The following is an 18,298-nucleotide window of genomic DNA, read 5'->3' as shown; positions in this document are numbered from 1 at the left end:
ATTTAACTTGCCTTTTAAATGGCACAACATTGTGTGAGTGACAAAATTTAAGTCTAATGTGTCCAAAAGAGTGTGATTTTTAAATACCATCACACAAATAGATCCTGCCATTTTGAAATAATTTATCAAATTAAAGAAATAAAAGGACACAGATGCTATTTCCAATGGCCAAGACATCACTCCAAAAGTTTATAGTAACAGTATAATGTAAGATTATGTTTTGCTTAAAACATTTAAGTGAAGAAATCCATTATGGTAATGATTGCCCATTCTTACGTCTCATTTCCACCATCTGTCAGACAACCTTTATTTGCTATTTGTATGAGTAATTAAGCATGTGGATATTAGAATGTAGGCAAGATGTTTACATCTTTCTACAGTAGTAGACAGAAATTTGATTAAAATGTTAAGTTAGTTGATTGTGTTGTTAACATACTCAAGCCATACTATTCATCTTAGTATGACTCAAGGGACTTCATAAAGACTGAATACAAAAAATTAGAAATACAAGTTCCTTTGTGATTCTAACATCTGTGCAGTAGCCACCGGGCGTGTTGTGTAGCACCACATAGTCAAATGTAATGTGTTATGATTGTTTGTCAGACATAAATTGCACTTGCCAGGCTAAATCCTCCAGGGAGAATCCAGCTGGTTGGCCAGATTGAAATTGCCGCGATGGTGTACCCACACTTAAAGTATTTAATGTTAGCTGCACCCATGCACAATCTCCAAATGAAACTGTAAACACAACAGAAATAATCTCATCCATCTGGTCATGTGCTATTCAGTACCACCACAGAACAGTTTAGTTCTTAGATCAGGTTAATCCCCGATTGGCCATTATTAAGAATTAGTTTATGACATTAAAATGGGTTGTAAAAGGCTGATTAAAACCACACTCCTACCAGCTGACATACTTTAAAGTGCCCCTATTATGCTATTTTAAAGTTCCTAATTTTGTTTTGGACATCTCCTACAATTTTTACATGCATCCAAACTCTTTAATTTTCTCATTATATTCATAGCAGCATCATCTCTTTTCTCACAGTGTCTGAAACGGTTTGATCAAGCATTCAGTCTCTCTAAACACCTCTTTTCTGAGAGCCTACTCTGCTCTGATTGGTCCGTTGGCTCAGTCCGTTGTGATTGGTCTACCGCTAACAGTGCATGTCGGAAATAAAACGTCCATATCTGAATTTCAGCTTCGGAGGCTTCCTCAGCACTTCAATTGATCTTCAATTGTTTTACCGAGCTGGATTTGCTTATGCAGCGCAGAAAACAACGCCTTCTCAACATGTTGACAACATGAACCAAACTTTTTCAGGCCTCAGCTACAGCAGACGTTGTTCGCAGGCAGCCAATGAAGACCATAGGCTGACAATAATATAATTTTTTCACAATAGGTGCACTTTAAATGTAAAATTTACTGACGAACATGTCAACAGCACAAGAGCTAGGCCTACTAATCAAACACCTATCTATACTGAGACTCCCATGAGAACTCTGTTTTGCACTTTGATTCTGTAGATTCACACACACTTATATAAATGTGAAGACACATATATATATTCGCACACATACTTTCACCCACCCATCCATCCATATACACACACCCTCATGAGATCAGTAACAGGAAAATTGGTCTCTCTTTCTGGCCCACTTGGGATTGGCGGAACTGATTAGCATTGCAGGGACAATTAGCGCCACTCTCAATGAGCAGCACTGAAAATAACCCCTTCCTCATCATTTTCAGTCCACTGAAACAGCACACACACAAATTGACTGGATGTGTTTCCATCAGCCTGGACATAAATAATCGTGAAAGCTTCATCCATGTGCCTTCCCTCACAGAACATTTTTGGATTCTTTGGGCACCTGTAAAGCTGATCCACGTATAGGTCATTTTTAGTGTTTCTAATTACATGAGGGTGAGTAAAGGATGACACATGACAGACTTTGCATTCTCTTTTTAAGCACATACATTTGCTAACAAAAGAAGCAGCATTCATTAAAATATGGACTATTAGTGTTTGAATGTGGTTTGAGTTAGCAGCAAACTGATTGGAGAGAAGCAGAAAGGGGGCAGGACATGTTAAGAGGTGGGCGGGGCTGTGTGCCAATGAACCATGTGACATGCAAGTCAGCAGACATATGGCTTTGCTTAAAGAGGGTGGAGAGAAAAACAAAACAAGAGAGAAGTCACATGGAACGTGAGGCTAATGGTTCATGTCCATCAACACACATTTAGAACAGAGAAAACAAGTGGGACGACTCGAGTATATGATTTGTTAAAGGTAGAGTCAATCAGAGTGATGTGGCAACTTAATTAAGGTAATGAGACGTGTATCTGATATGAGATTTCATAGGTATTACACATTGTTTTGTATGTGGAGCACGTACATTGGTCATCCCTAAGTACTGAAGCTAGAATTCCACAATCGGACTGAAACCTGAAAAGCAAAGATGAGTCTTTTTTTCACATTTGTCATGCTGATTTTGGGGGGAAATGGACAAAAGCATATTAAAATGTCTTAAACGGAGCTGACTACACTCATTGTTAGCTGAATGCATAATCAGTTTAAGACCAAATATTTAATAAGCAAACACACAAGGGGCAGTATTTACATGTGCAAAATGTCTGACTTTATTGCTTTGTCAGTGAATGTGTACATGAATTTACTAGGAATCAAACCCACAGCCTTGGTGTTGTTAGCTCCAAGCTCTACTGTTTGAGCTACATGAACACCTACAGATGGCCCAGAGATTAAAGAAACACTAACAGTCTACACTTCAACCTTAACGTCATTACAGTTAACAAATTAACCGAGTAGAGTATGCCACCAGAATGAAAAGAAAGCATTATTGTCTGAGACCGGTATGGAGGTCACAGTGTACATCTGGCCTAAATGACTAAAAAGTCATGTTAATGGGAAACCCTCCTCTTGGGACCTCCAAATGTGTGGCTCCATGGATTAATGACATGTGTTCACCCCTCTTTAGCCATTTCTTGTTGGCTCAATAATGTTGCCGTGAAGTTGCATAAAGACCCTTGAGTCGTCAGTGCTGCCCCATGTTCTTCATTTCTGAATTACATAATTTACACAAAATAGGTCTGATGTGTTTATATATAAATCCCAAAAAACAAAACTCTTTAGGAAGGTAATACATATTGAGCAATTAAAGACATGTAAGGAATAATGAACCAGAAAAATAAATAACATCTGTAGAAATTAAATACTGAATTGAGATTAATTTTATTTATGTTACAAAATATTTCTATTTCAAATAAATGCTGTTCATTTGAACTTTACATTCATCACAGAATTCTGAAATAAGTTTCATGGTTTCCATAAGAATATATAGCAGAACAACAGTTTTCATTTGGAGAATAATAAGTAAATACATTTTCAACACAAAATCAGCATATTGGAATGATTCCTGAAGGATCATGTGACACTGCTGAAAATTCAGCTTTGCCATCATAGGATAAATTACATTTTAAAATTTATATATATATATATATATAAGAGACCACTCCATGTTCAGAAATCAATGTTAAGTGGTCTCTTAATTTTTTCCATAGCTGTATATTATATATATATATATATATATATATATATATATATATATATATATATATATATATATATATATATATAAATTATTTATTTATTTATTTTTTTCTTTCACTGTATATCTTTACATCTGCCTGGAAGAAAACCTCAAAGATTCCAGCCTTTTTCTCTTTCTTTCCTGGAACTGGTGGGAGGTGGAGGTTATAAAGATGTTAGGCCTTCTTATTGAGATGCAGTGTTAGAGGTGCTGGGAGGTTTCAATAAAAAAGTTTAAATTGTATAGGTGAGGCTTCACTTACAGCGTTGGAGCTAATTGGCAATAAATGAGTCCATCTGGTTTCATTTGCAGCTTGCAAAAGCAGGAGGGTATGTGTGTGTGTGAAGGAGAGTGAGGAGGTGGAGGTGCACCCCCTTTTTTCAACCCCCCACGTGCCTAAACACTATGCTTAAGTAGAAATCTAGTGCATGTATGGGAGTATGTCCTGATAGCAATGCCCCAAAGTGATCAGTGAGCTTTAGACAAGCCAAGTTACAGTCAAAAATGTTGAGAAAAAGTCAAGAGGGAGCACCTCTATAAATAGCCATATGATAGACTATGGAGAATATGTGATTACCTCAGCGCTTTGTGCTGCGAACATTTAAGCAAAACAAAACAGTGGGGGTAAAAAATGACTGAGAAGGACAGAAAGATTTCTGAAAGTCTGACCAGAGGTATTAAAGGAAGGAGAGAGCTGTTTCTGATGTGTGTGTGTGTGTATGTATGAGGCTATTTGGGAGAGACGAGTGAAAGGCATGTGTGTCCTGGGCTTCTCGTAGATTGCCGGTTATTTTCTTTACCCGGGCAGCTCAATCATGCCCTGTGTGTTTGCGCAGCTTGTTAATCAACGCGAGTGTGATTAGCCCTGAGCCAGGCTGATCAAACCCCGCCGAGCGGAGCCAAGGCCAACCCCATCCCTCCCTCCCTCCCTCCCTCCCTCTACTCACCCACCCACCCAAACAGGCTTCATCCATCCCAGAAACCTACTTACTGACTGAATTCTTTGTGCATTTGCAAGATTCTCCTTCCCATCGCCTGCTCCACCTTGAGGAAATCAAAGGAAGCACCTACAGTAGCTTCTTTCTCAGGGTTTGGCATTTGTCTTTGCAATTACAGGAATATTCTGGGTTATATACACACTGTAAAAATTATTTTCATGATTTGTTATCACAACATTTTATCTTTTGTTAAATCAACTTCAATAATTAATGTAGTTCAGATAACATAATACTTTGAGTTTCTGTTGATTAAACCAATTTCAATGAACTCAAAATTTTAAGGCAACCAGGTAACTTAATTTTTTTAATTAAACCAATTATATTTTTTTTACAGTGTACAAGTTAAGCTCAATTGATGACATTAGTGGTATAATGTTGATCACCATACATATATATATATATATATATATATATATATATATATATATATATATATATATATATATATATATATATATATATATACATATACATATATATACATATATATATATATACATATATATATATATACATATACATATATATATATATATATATATATATATATATATATATATATATATATGTGTGTGTGTGTGTGTGTGTGTATTCACACGAGTAGCATAATTCGACTTGCTCTGGAACAAGTAATAGATTAATAAGACCAAAGATTGCCCGTTTTATGCACCCAAAATGAATTATGTCTCAAGTTTAACCACAATAAGAGCCAGCAGCAAATCCCCGAGGCACTGGCCGAGATGAGGCTGTTCGCAGCGCGTACATGACCCCTGAACGGCCGTTGACGGCCTGGAGCTCGCATCTCCGAAAACATCTAAACAAATTGTAAAATAGGCGCTATGATTAAATATAAGTCACATAATTCAGGTCTAAACAACTACATTCTCGCCTAAAAAAACTCTAAAAACTACAATTCGTGGTACAACAAGTGTAGTATTCGCAAAAATTATGGTGGATTTGCTCGTCCGCCATGAAGGTCGCTTCAAGCTGAGTGATGCAAACGGTGAAAAGGTAAGAGTGTGTTATCACTACAATATTGCACGGCTATCAGCCAATCAGATTCGAGAACCAGAAAGAACCGTTGTATAAGATGTATACAATGTATATATACCATATATGTTTCTTAAAAAAATTTACATAACTTTACACAGAAAAGTTTAATAAGGGTTATTTTCATACTAAAAATGAGTCAAAGCATATAATTTACAAGTTGTTGCTTTATTCTTGTGAAACAGTGAAAACTTTAACGTTTACAGATTGGCCCCATTCACGTCCATTGCAAGTCTAACCCAGATTTTAACTTTTTATAAAAGTGGAAATTAGTGCTTTGAATTGAATATTCCTTTAATGAGAAAACAGCTTGTGTTCTTCTCACTCACTTGCTCATTATCTCTGTTGATAAGGAGTGAACATAAGGCATATATCACAAGAGAGTAAAGGTGTTGCTTTCCTTTAATTTTTCATAAACAAAGCTGAACCTAAGAACCTCCGGTTGGTCGCCTGCTGACCACTGATGCGATCCGGTTTGTGAATGCAATCCGGTTTCACAGGATGCTATGTTTATGCTGGTGGTCAAGGTCACACATGAGCTCTCTCTCTCTTTCTAGCTCTTGCTGTATGTCCCTCTCTTAAGGCTTCTCTCCCTTTCTGTCTGATGCCCAATTGGGTTTCCTTCCATCAACAGAAGTCCTAATTCCCCATATAAAAATATCTGGCCAGTGCACGGCCCTCCTGGCTATTGTTTGAGAGGCACTTTTAGGGTGGCCTTACTTCCTGTGTTAAAGCTATGGGGGTTAGATGCTGTACACTCTGCTTCAAATCAAGATTTTGGCCATAGAGGAGGGAAATTTCCCAGGTTGACTAGTTCCACTGTCAAACATAATCTGAAACAATAATTAATGCCAGGGTTTATCATATGGAGTAATGTAGCAAAATGGCTACAACTGTGTATTTTGTACATGGGTGTTTCAACTATGGGCACTTTTTTTAAACCCTCCTAAACACTTTTTTTTTTTATTTTTTTTTTTATACTCTCCTTTTTTTCCCAGAAAGTCATTAACATTTCCAGTACACTGTCATTTCTACCACATCTGTTCTGTTGTGGAGCTGACATTTTAAACTTGGTAAACAAGTACAGTAACTTTTGGAAAAAGAATATCTACCAAACATAGTAGCATTGCCTTGTTTCACACTAGTTTGTGAGAGGTGCTATACCTGAGGGGAATGAGTGAGCTTCATCTGCATAAGCTGTGACAAGCTGATGGTAATTAGCAGTGAGACGTAAGTAGATGGCAGCTCAGGTTAAGAAAAAGTCTCTGCTCATTAGGAAAGATGAAGAGATGGGGGATCGGGAAAGTGATAGCTCAGTGAGGGAAACAGGATGAGCGGAAATCGGAATGGGTGAAGCTGAAGAAAGGTCTAAGAATTGAAGAAGGTGATGACACCTGTATTTGCTCACATACTTGCTCTTCATTTTCCTTCCTTTGTTTTTACTTTGCTTTCTTTTATCATTTCAACTTGTCTAAAACAGCCTGCAACATGTACTAAACAAGCCTTCATTCTCCCAAGCTTACTTGTAGAGGTTCACACACGATAAAGCCTCTTGCGCGGAAGACAATTGCCGTATTTACTCTTTGTCACGAACATCCTAACAGACATCCTCTCTGAGACCTACCTATTGAAATGGGTGACAAAAGAGGGAAGAGACAGCATGGAAAAGTGCCCAAACCTGTATCTGTTTTCCTCCGCGTGCACAAGGGAGAACAGCCGGACGCTGTGTTTGGGTGCGTTCTGATAGCGGCTCTTATCGAGCCCCGTCTCTCTCTCTTCCTTCTTCCTCCTCTCCTTCTGTCTTCCGACCTCCGCCTCGAGGGGAAGGCGCTTATGTCATGCCGATTCCCCGGGCCTTGTGGGAGAAGGAATGAAAGCAATAGATTGAGAAAGAATTGGGAAACGGTGCATGCATTGCATTTGCAACTTCAACTACTTGTTGAAGTAGATGGTGATTCACAAAATACAGATTGTTGAGAAGTATCCTTATTCTGGCTTCACCCAAAAACTGAAAATTCTACCATCATTTATTCACCCTCATGTCTTTTCTAAGCCTATGACAATTACTTTCTTTCTTCTGCAGAAACACAAAAGAAGATATTTAGAATGTTTCAACTATTTTTTTAAATGGGGTTCAAAAGAAATTTTTGTATCCCACAAAAAAAGAAAGTGCATCATACAGGTTTGGAACAGCATTAAAGTGAATAAATGATGACAGACTTTTCATTTTTGGGTGAACTATCCCCTTAAGTGGCTTCAATGTGAGATTACAAACTTTCTAAGCAGCCGAGGAATATCAAAGCTGGCAATTCTTCGAAAAAGAGGAAAAGTAAAGATGGAGAGACCCAAAAAACAGTCAACTGAAAGTAAGAAAGAAGAACGTGCCAAAGAAGAGAGTCTTCCAGGGTCTTTTTAGAGGAAATGAGCATTGTAACAGAATGCTGTGTGGTGTTGAGGCCTGAGGGCAAAACTCAAAACCTCATATCCAGGAAAAAAGCCCCCTCTCTCTCTTTATTTCTCTCACATCCTCTCATCTCCATCTCCCTTCCTCATCTCTCTCCCACACAACTAGCATTCGGGTTTGTCCTATACTGCTATCGCTGCCCCCTTCCCCCCCAACAGGAAATGAAATCCATTTTAAAATCATTTGGAAAACCACAGGGGCTTCAGACCAGGAAATAATCAGCGTGGGAGAGAGAGAGAGAGAGAGAGAAAGAGAGACAAGCGAGAGAGATAGAGCTCCATGGATGGATACAGGACAGAGATGCTCCATGATTTCAGATTTGTCTGCTCTCCCCCTCACTCTCTGGCTTTTTCTCTCCCTTCTGTGTCTCCTCTATTCCCATCCCTCAGTGGAAACTGGATATTACACAGTGGGTGGCCAGTTGTGGACCTGGATCTCCCTTTGCCTTGCCAGCCTGACCCCGTTCTGACCTTCAGTAAAAAAAAAAGTGCCACCTAGGGGGCGCTGTCCTCTTATCACTAAACTGATAAGATCTGGTCTGACATTTCTTTGGTGCAGTATCTTAAAGGCTGCCACTGAAGTCAAATAGCCAAAATCCCTCTTTTTTATTATTCTGTTTTCATCCATGAGGCTCTCACTCTCCCTGGACAGTCTGAAGGCAGTAGAGATGAGAAACCAGACTTAGATGGGACTTTTCTATTCACAAAGGACCCTTGAGAAGGTTAAGGTGAAACACACTGAGGCTATCAGGATAAGAGTGTTGAATTCTATAACTAAGGATGTAGAAAGAGCGGTACACATTCAGCATTTACATTCTATTAAATTTGAAAAGTGACAAAAAAAGTGACCAAAACTGAAAGTGAAGACATTCATAATACTACAAAAGATTTATTTTTAAAATAAATGCTGCTCTTTTGAGCTTTCTATTCAAAGAATCCTGACAAAAAGTATTATGTTTGCACTAAAAGTTTAAGCAGTACAACTTTCAACATTGATAATAATACAAAAATTGTTTCTTGAGGACCAAATCAGTATATTGCAATGATTTCTGAAAGATAATGTGACACTGAAGACTGGAGTAATGGCTGCTGAAAATCCATCTTTGCCAAATTAAAATAGAAAATATCTTAAAATGTTTTTATTACCGTTTTTACTGTATTTCTGATCAAATAAATGCAGCATTGGTGAACAAGGAGCTTCTTTAAAAAAATATTAAAAACCCCAAACTTTTGAACGGTACAGTGCGTTTAATATTAGAATGGTCACATTTATGAGTCAACTGCACATAAAAGTCACCAGTCATACTAACCAGAGGGTAAATTATTTTTAAAGATTTAATGATAAAGCCTGCCAGAAAATACTACAAAGAAAGCAGACCTGTGTGACCAACCTACAGTACATTTCCCATAATTCAAACTGATACCAAACCAAAATGTGTCTACTTCCATTTGAACGCACAGCAACTCTCAAGGATACTGTAATAAGTGAACAGTTGGATTACTTCAATTGGTAAAAGAAACATTTTCCCACCGAATAAGAGCAACTTTTTAACAGGTCAAACCAACTCATATCTGGAATGTCAGGAAGACTGAAATGTACATGGTAAATTTATTTATGTTGACTTTAAATTTGATCTCTGAAACAATAAATGGTCTTGTTTTACTAACAGTTAGCATACAAGCTGTTGATCAATTTTTTTAAAACATGAGTTCAGTATTTGGAAGGCCTCAGTATGATTTTGTGTGCTGGCTGCAATTGAGGATTCTTGGCACGTAGGCATATCAATTTTCCCCTGCTATAAAACGGGCATGCTAAAGAGAAACAACCCAGAACAGATCATTTTCCAGGTGTGTTTAGTACTGGCTAATTTACACCAAAAGCAGAGTGTGCCACAGCCTGCTCCAGTGGTTGCCTGCCGCTGCCTCCTGGTGGTTAAAATCATGCAACCTAAAAGTCATATCTGTCATCGAGGTCCATTAAGCATCTACTTTTGTTTTTCTAATAAATTTATAAGGGGATAATCAATCAAATAGATTGATAAAAAAAATGCTTCGATAGCAATAAGCCTGTAAAGACAAACAATGATGAGGCTGTGGTATTTAAAAAAAATTATCCACTGATAAGAGGTTTTTTTTTTTTTTTAATTGAATTTAAAATAATAATAAAAAAAAATAACTCTGAACATACAGTATGACTAACTTCAGCCACGACTGACAAACCTACAATCCAGCACTGTTCCAAGAACAACAAAGAAACAGAGTCATGCTCCACTTAGGCCTGTGCAGACATTCAGATATGGTCTCAAGACACACACACCAACAAATCTCCCAAAGAAGTCCACTACCCTGACCAAATCACTTTACTTCAAAAAATGTGAATCAGAATTTCGCTGTAATCATGTCCTCGTTACACCATATTGTGAAAGAAAGTGGAATAGATTGTGAAAAACAAAGTCAGTTTTGTATTGCGAGACACAATCAGGAGGAAAAGCCTCCAGAGAACGTTCACTCATCAATCAATGTATGCCATTAGTGATGTGTACTGTTCTGATTAAAGCCCACCACAGAGAGGTGTGACAGTGTGTGCTCCAGTCTACCTAAATCTCTGTCATCACAAGCCCTAATCTCAGCTGACTGAGGTTCAAAGGAAGTACCAACCCTCGCTTACAACCGGTGAGAGATTGATTGCTTTGAGGAATTTCACAAGTATTAATGCATTTACAGATAGGCAGACTGTACTATACACTGTATAGTATACAAATGTAAAGAAAGAATACATTTTTACAACATAGAGGTTTAATATTTAGTGTACAATAGAAAGTATTAATATTTTTTATTGGTAGTTGTCTACAATGTAAGATTTTTTTCCCCCATATTAATTGTTATCTTAACCTATAGCTGCATCTCATTTCTGAGGCTGTGTCCTCCGAAGGCTGTATGTATCATAAAGGATGTCTTACTTAAGAAAAATAACTAATAAAATATACTGTTATTCTTTGTGAGGTTTCATTCTTACTTTGCAATCTAATGTTTACTTTTCTTTAATGAGACAACCTCAATGACGTATACAGCCTTCAAATGCGACTTCTGAAGGAAGCAACCTTCGAAATGAGACACAGCTTTTTTTCTTTTTTCTTTCTTTCTTTCTTTACTTTTTCAATTTCCTAATCATGGTCTGGCTTGCACAATTGACTATCGCATTAAGAGAAGATTTTGTAGGCAAATAATGAGATGGTTCTAGACCAGTAAATGTAAAATTGGTAAAAATAAATGAATGAATAAATAAATAAATAAATGAATAAATAAAAATTAAATAAATGGAACAGTTCAAAAATAATATTTCACATTTTATTCTGCATCTCACTCTCTCTTAAACAAGAAACATATGAATTTGTAGTATTAATTATTATTATTGATCATATTAATAACAACAACAACAGCAATAATAATAATAGTGATTATTATTATTATTAATTAATAAAAAAATTTGGTCACGTCTGTTCTGAAGTGATATGGTCGCTTATTTAAAGCTTCAAAATTGAAATGCAAGAGTTTAATTACACTAAGAATAGATTATATTGTTTGCTGTATATATGTCAATAGAGTGCTGCAGTACTGTGACATTTAAAAAAAATTGTCAGTGTACAATGTTTTGTATTTGTCCTCAAATAGCAAAATGTAATACTCGCAGCCAAATGTGTCAAATCAGAGTGTAATCATTGCCAAAACCTGAATTTCTAACTGACTGATTGTTTTTTGACAGATTTTCCATTTGATAATCTGGCTCCTGTTTTACAAAAGGTCACCGTGATTTTGCCAAGTAAGACATGTTCCTGCATCAACATATTTTGTTGATCCTGGAACAACATTCCTATCTGAAAATTTAGTCCTAACCTTTTCCCAACCCCTAAACCTAACCCTACCCATAACTTATCCCTAAAATCAGAGGGAAATGATTGTTGAATAACATTGATGTAGAAGCACCTAAGTTTTGTAAGCCTAAACTTGACATAAATGGTAAACTTGTCCCTCAGATCTGATTGGTTGATTGGAATGTTGTTCAAGAATCAACAAAGATGTTGATCCAGGAACATGTTGTACTTGGTGAAATGACATTCACCTATTAAGTAACCTTACACACATATGGAAGCACTTCATAGTTAAGTGTCTACTGAAGAACCACAACTATCATCTCATTAAATGATGAAGCTATACAAAGCTTAAATGAAAGTAATCCCAACATCTCAGAAGAGCACAAACTCCAGAGGGAAGATCCAAGCACCAAAAGACTTTTCCACTAATGTCACTTTGTAAGTCACTTTTTCAACTTTAAATTCATACATGTGTGAATGACATCTAATGTGTGTGCGCTCCGTGTACGAATTGTCGCCACGGCGCGTGACGCACCCCAGGATTAGACAGTTCCAGCGTGGTGGGGCTTGATTGATGAGCCCATTCCAAATGTTTTCGCGTCCAAGTCAGTGGGAGTTTGAGTTGCCTTTGCGCATCTTAATACCAAACAAAACATTAGCGTCGGATTCCCAGGGCTGGCTGCCTCTCACTGGATTTCATTAGTCACCCCTCCACAGCACACAAATGCGCTGCATGGCTCCGGGACATGGAGAAGAGGGAGAGGCAGAGAGGGAGAGGAAGGGCAGGGGGCCATTAAGGGATCATCATCTCATCTGAGCTTCCCCACCGCTAAGGATCAGAGTGTTAGAGGAGGCGAAAAGAGAAAAAAACGTCCTTATTCTTCAGTAGTTTCTGATCAGCTCTGCTGCTCACTGCGACACCTCATGAATCTGGACCAAAATGTGGATACACATGAAATAATTAATTTTTAATCAAAGGCCTCAGTTGCTATTTGCTTATTTGATTTCATGTTTTTGCAGCGAGATTCAGCTCACCTGTCTAAACCGCTATATTTAAACGATCCCTGCCACATATCCAACCGGCTTCATCAGGAGAAACACTGATCTCATTCCCCCACTAATGAGGGCACTCATCTGTGTGTTTGTCTCCCCTGCCTACTTTTCCTCCTGCCAAGCCTTGATGCAATTACACCCCCACATCTGCAGGGGGCTCCCTCCTCCCATCAGCACGGGGCTTTCGAGGGGCCCTGGTGCTCCTGATTCACGGTTAATCAATCATGGTGCCTGGGTAATGACGCCCCACTGCTCCCCTAATGTCTTCTGGCGGGAGCCTCTGCCGCTGGCATTGAGCTCACGCAGGCACACATATGGCCGCTCTGAGTGAGTGACAGGACCCCTTTTGCGTGTGTGGCACCCCGCACGACGGAAGCCATCAGCTCCGCACATAGACACGCATGATGACAACCACACACACGCCTGAGGCAAGGAGGAGAGCGACTGGAGAGAGGGAGGAAATAGAGGAGAAGTGCCGCTTGGCCAATCTTCTCACGTCAAAGTGAACTGTCAAGAACAAAGCAAGTAGGGCAATGGGATATTTTCCAAAGCAACTTGGTTTGGGGAGCATTTGGAAGCCTGTGACAGAGGGTTTGCGACATTCGGAATTCAGTTGGGAATGTCCCAATTCAATTCCTGAACCTGAGCAGGATGCAGAACTGAGATTCGGATTTGATTATAGGAAGTAGATTTAAAATGAACTGAAATTCACACACATAAATTGTATAACAGTCATTTTTAGCTGAAAAAGCAAAGTTTGTCCAGGCAAACTTCACAAAGCCTTGCTTACAAGTTTTAAAAAGTTTATATTGCTCATAAACAGTTTTTCACATAAGAAATGTTACTTCAGCGCCAAATCAGCATATAGGAATGTGTGACACTGAAGACTGGAGTAATGACTGCAGAAAATTAAGCTTTGCCATTGCAGCAATAAATTACATTTTAATTATAATAATATTCCACAACATTACTGTTTTACTGTATTCGGATTTTACTGTATTCATCAAATAAATTAGGCCTAAATCAGCATATTGGTACAGTCACATTAGCGACAATTTGGCAACATTTTCTGGGCAAAAAAAGTCCTTGTCAATAATTTAGCAATGCTTGTAGCACCATTCAAGATGGTCAACGTGGTGAATTTGAACATGACCAACTTGAACATGCAAAATCCGAGGGGAACTTTTCCGCCCTCACGTGAAACTTCTCATCGCATGGATTCCTATTGAAATCACTGGATTTCACTCAAAGAATTTCAGCAAGCATCAGAAAATTTGACTGCACCTTAAAGGTGCCATCAAATGGAAAATTGAATTTACCTAAGCATAGTTGAATAACAAGAGTTCAGCACATGGAAATGACATACAGTGAGTCTCAAACTCCATTGTTTCCTCCTTCGTATATAAATCTCATTTGTTTAAAAGACCCCCGAAGAACAGGCGAATCTCAACATAACACCGACTGTTACGCAACAGTCGGGATCATTAATATGTACGACCCCAATATTTGCATATGCCAGCTCATGTTCAAGGCATTACACAAGGGCAGAACGTCTGGATCTGTGCAGGTGAATCATCAGACTAGGTAAGCAAGCAAGAACAACAGTGAAAAATGGCAGATGGAGTGATAATAACTGATCCATGATATCATGTTATTTCTAGTGATATTTGTAAATTGTCTTTCTAAATGTTTCGTTAGCATGTTGCTAATGTACTTTTAAATGTGGTTAAAGTTACCATCGTTTATTACTGTATTCATGGAGACAAGAGCCGTCACTATTTTCATTTTTAAACACTTGCAGTCTGTATAATATAATTCATAAACACAACTTCATTCTTTATAAATCTCTCCAACAGTGTGTAATATTAGCTTTAGCCACAGAGCATAGCCTCAAACTCATTCAGAATCAAATGTAAACCAAATAAATACTATACTCACATGATCTGATGTATGCATGCAGCATGCATGACGAACACTTTGTAAAGATCCATTTTGAGGGTTATATTAGCTGTGTGAACTTTGTTTATGCTGTTTAAGGCAAGCGCTCTGGGGGCAGGGAGCGTGAGGAATTAAAGGGGCCGCGCAGCCTGAATCGGTGCATAGTTAATGATGCCCCAAAATAGGCAGTTAAAAATATTCATTTAAAAAAATCTATGGGGTATTTTGAGCTGAAACTTCACAGACACATTCAGGGGACATCTTAGACTTATATTACATCTTTTGAAAAAACGTTCAATGGCACCTTTAAGAAACGTCTTTCAAAAAACTGTTTAAGAAATGTACTGAGCCTTAACTTTTGCAGTGTATGTACTATATATATCAGGGATGCAAACACATCAGCGGTTTAAAAGGTGAGAAAGATGCGAGACATCCCATAACCCATACATATTTGCAATGCCACCGGGCAGCTATTTCGGGCATCCAAGACCAAATCCTATCTGTTTTAATGGGGGAATCCTGAAATCTCAAAAATGGTTTGGTGAACTCACCATTAAATAACATATTTCAAATCAGCAACAAAATCTGATATGAACTGCCCCATAAATATTGTTCTCCCATTCATAACTAATAGGACTGAACCGTCTTTCAATATCTATAGTCTTTGCTTCTATTGCTCAGAATGCATTACCTGCATTGAATTCCTTTGAATTGCAATTCAGTAATTTATTTTTGTTATTCCAAATCAAATTATAATTCAACTTCCTGTGGGGTGTGGTCAGTTCAATTCAAATTTATTCAGCTCATTAATTGAAAGGGAGCTAAACTTGCCTTGCCTTACACTCTCCTTTAGTCTTCTCCAAAACCACTTTTTGATATTTAAAAAAATGAATTTGTTGGAATACACCTCCTATAAATTTAGCCCCTTTTGTTTCATTTGGAACTCAACTGCTTCTCATTGTTAGATTGCATTCTTCATATTTAATCTTTGCCAGATCAATTTTATTAGATACACTTTTAATAGATTTTGGTTGGGTTTCAGTTGGGTTTCTCTTGTTTTCAGGAGGAAAATAAAAGTTTATTCAGGAAACTTAAATGAATTTGTGAGAATCATAGAGCACATTTTCATTAAACCTATCTTGTCAACTGTCTGTGTCATTGTGGACTGGCTTATACGGGTGGCCCATTCAATCTGTTTGTATGAAGAGATGCTCCTCAGGCTCTAAGCATTTGTATGCAGTTTATAGAGTGGCAGAGGCCCATCTGTGCAGCCTAAAACCATCCTAATTTATGTTTCACACCTCTTGCTGCCGCCACACTTTGCATCTCATAGCACATACACTCTCTCTCTCTCTATCTCTCTTTTCCCCCATCTCTCTTTTCAGTGGCAGTGACAGTGAAGTTGCTTTGGCTGTTAAAGAGCAATCCATCATCTGTTTAGAGCGCTTCATCAACATTGTGTACATAGCAGTGTTAAAACAGAGAGGATTTATGTTGCTCAGACAGAAGCTTTTTCCAGTGCCATATGGATGAGGTATAAAATCACAAAAACCAATTAAAAGGAATTACATGCATGCATTAGGTTGTGAAAGCTGAGACAACAAAAGATCACAATAGCAGCTCTTAAATGAGCTTGTGATCACAGTATCAGACTGAGAAATACAATCTGTTTCGAACCTTTCCCAATTCTTTGTTTTTTCATGGTATGAAAGTCTTGCCATTTGCTGTTGTCTTTTGATCTGGAATATTTCATTTTATTGTATTGTGCTTGTATTACCACTTTTGATCAAGATATGAATTACTGAGATTCTAAAATAGAACTGAGCTCTTATAAGAAACTGCTGTGGTTCTGTACCATGGTACTTTTTTAAGCACTCCAGAAGCCGATTTCAGTATTCAGTCAGATTTACCAAATATTTACTATAAAATAATTAGTGATGTACCATTATAAAAATTCTGTACGCTGATAATTATTTTCATGACCGATGAACGATAAACGGTGGATATTACCCACACGATTTTGTCTAAATTAATAAATTATTAAAAATAACTGTAAAACTAAAATCAGTCATTTTTAATGTTACAGTTTTAGGCATTTTAACGTATAGTATGACAAATAAATATTCATTTTAAAATTTCTGAAGATTACATTTTACAGTGTTTGAAAATTTATGTTTTTAAAGATTAACTTAAAGTGTGAAACGTCAAGTGTTAAATGATGGTAAAGATAATGTAAATGTAAAAGTAGGAGAAATTAGCATGCAAAATTAAAAATCTAATATTGGTCGATATAAATCTAAAAACTGATGTGGTATACGGGTCATTGACGAATAGGGTTTTTAAAAGTGTAAAAAAACATAATGGTGATTTAATTAATTTTGAAGTTTTATTCAGTGTTAAGTGGATTTTATAATCAATTAACACTGCTTTTGTCATTTTCTACAAGATGGACAAAATTTGTCACCAAAAAAATCATTTGGTTTAACCTAAATTTTGGTTTTAACGAATGGTGATATTTTCAAACAATGCTAACAGGCTGATATCTAGCTAGCTAGCTATAACAAAAGGACAATCAAACATTTTATATTTAGTACACGTTTTTAAAATATTACGACATTTTCCATGTTTTATAGCAGTTGTACCGAATGACCTGATGACCTCAAGACATGCGAGTGAAAACATGAAATTTTCAAATAGTTAAAAGAGAGTTAGATACTTTGCTTCATGACCATGTGGATCTTTGCAGGTGTCTGAATGATGTCACATGATACTGATATATGATGATATACGATGTTATAAAATCATGAAATGGCTGTAATGGCCTTTGGACGGTCAAACTGAATGACCTTTTGACACTTCAAAATCTTTAAAATACCTTCATATGTAGAAAAATATAATTAAAACCTTTTTAATTCAATAAAAGAGTTCTAGTTGTACTACCTTACACACTTTGGATGTCATATCTTTGTTTTTTATTATTATTAAGGCCTTTGGACAAAAAAGGACCCGTCTTGTCATTGACCCATACACTTCCTATCCCTAGAATAAACTGGCAGGGATTATGGACACTAATGCAAGGCCTGTAGAGTGTCGACTATGAAGTATGAGTCTGTCAACCCAACCTACTACAGCAAGTTGATTTAAAGAAAGGCAATGTCAATGGTCACTGGAAGCTTCTAGACACTGTAAACTTAAGACACCATTACGCAGTAAATGAAGCCCTCCTCTGCGATCTTCAACTCACAACACAGCTAGTTGATTCAATTAATGTTCCTTCCCCCTCTGCTCTGGTGTCGACTGCAATTCAACTCG

Source organism: Chanodichthys erythropterus, chromosome 13 (genome assembly GCF_024489055.1).
Source record: "Chanodichthys erythropterus isolate Z2021 chromosome 13, ASM2448905v1, whole genome shotgun sequence".
Classification (NCBI taxonomy): Eukaryota; Metazoa; Chordata; class Actinopteri; order Cypriniformes; family Xenocyprididae; genus Chanodichthys; species Chanodichthys erythropterus.
The sequence above is the reverse complement of the archived record's forward strand: the minus strand, read 5'-3'. Positions refer to the sequence as shown.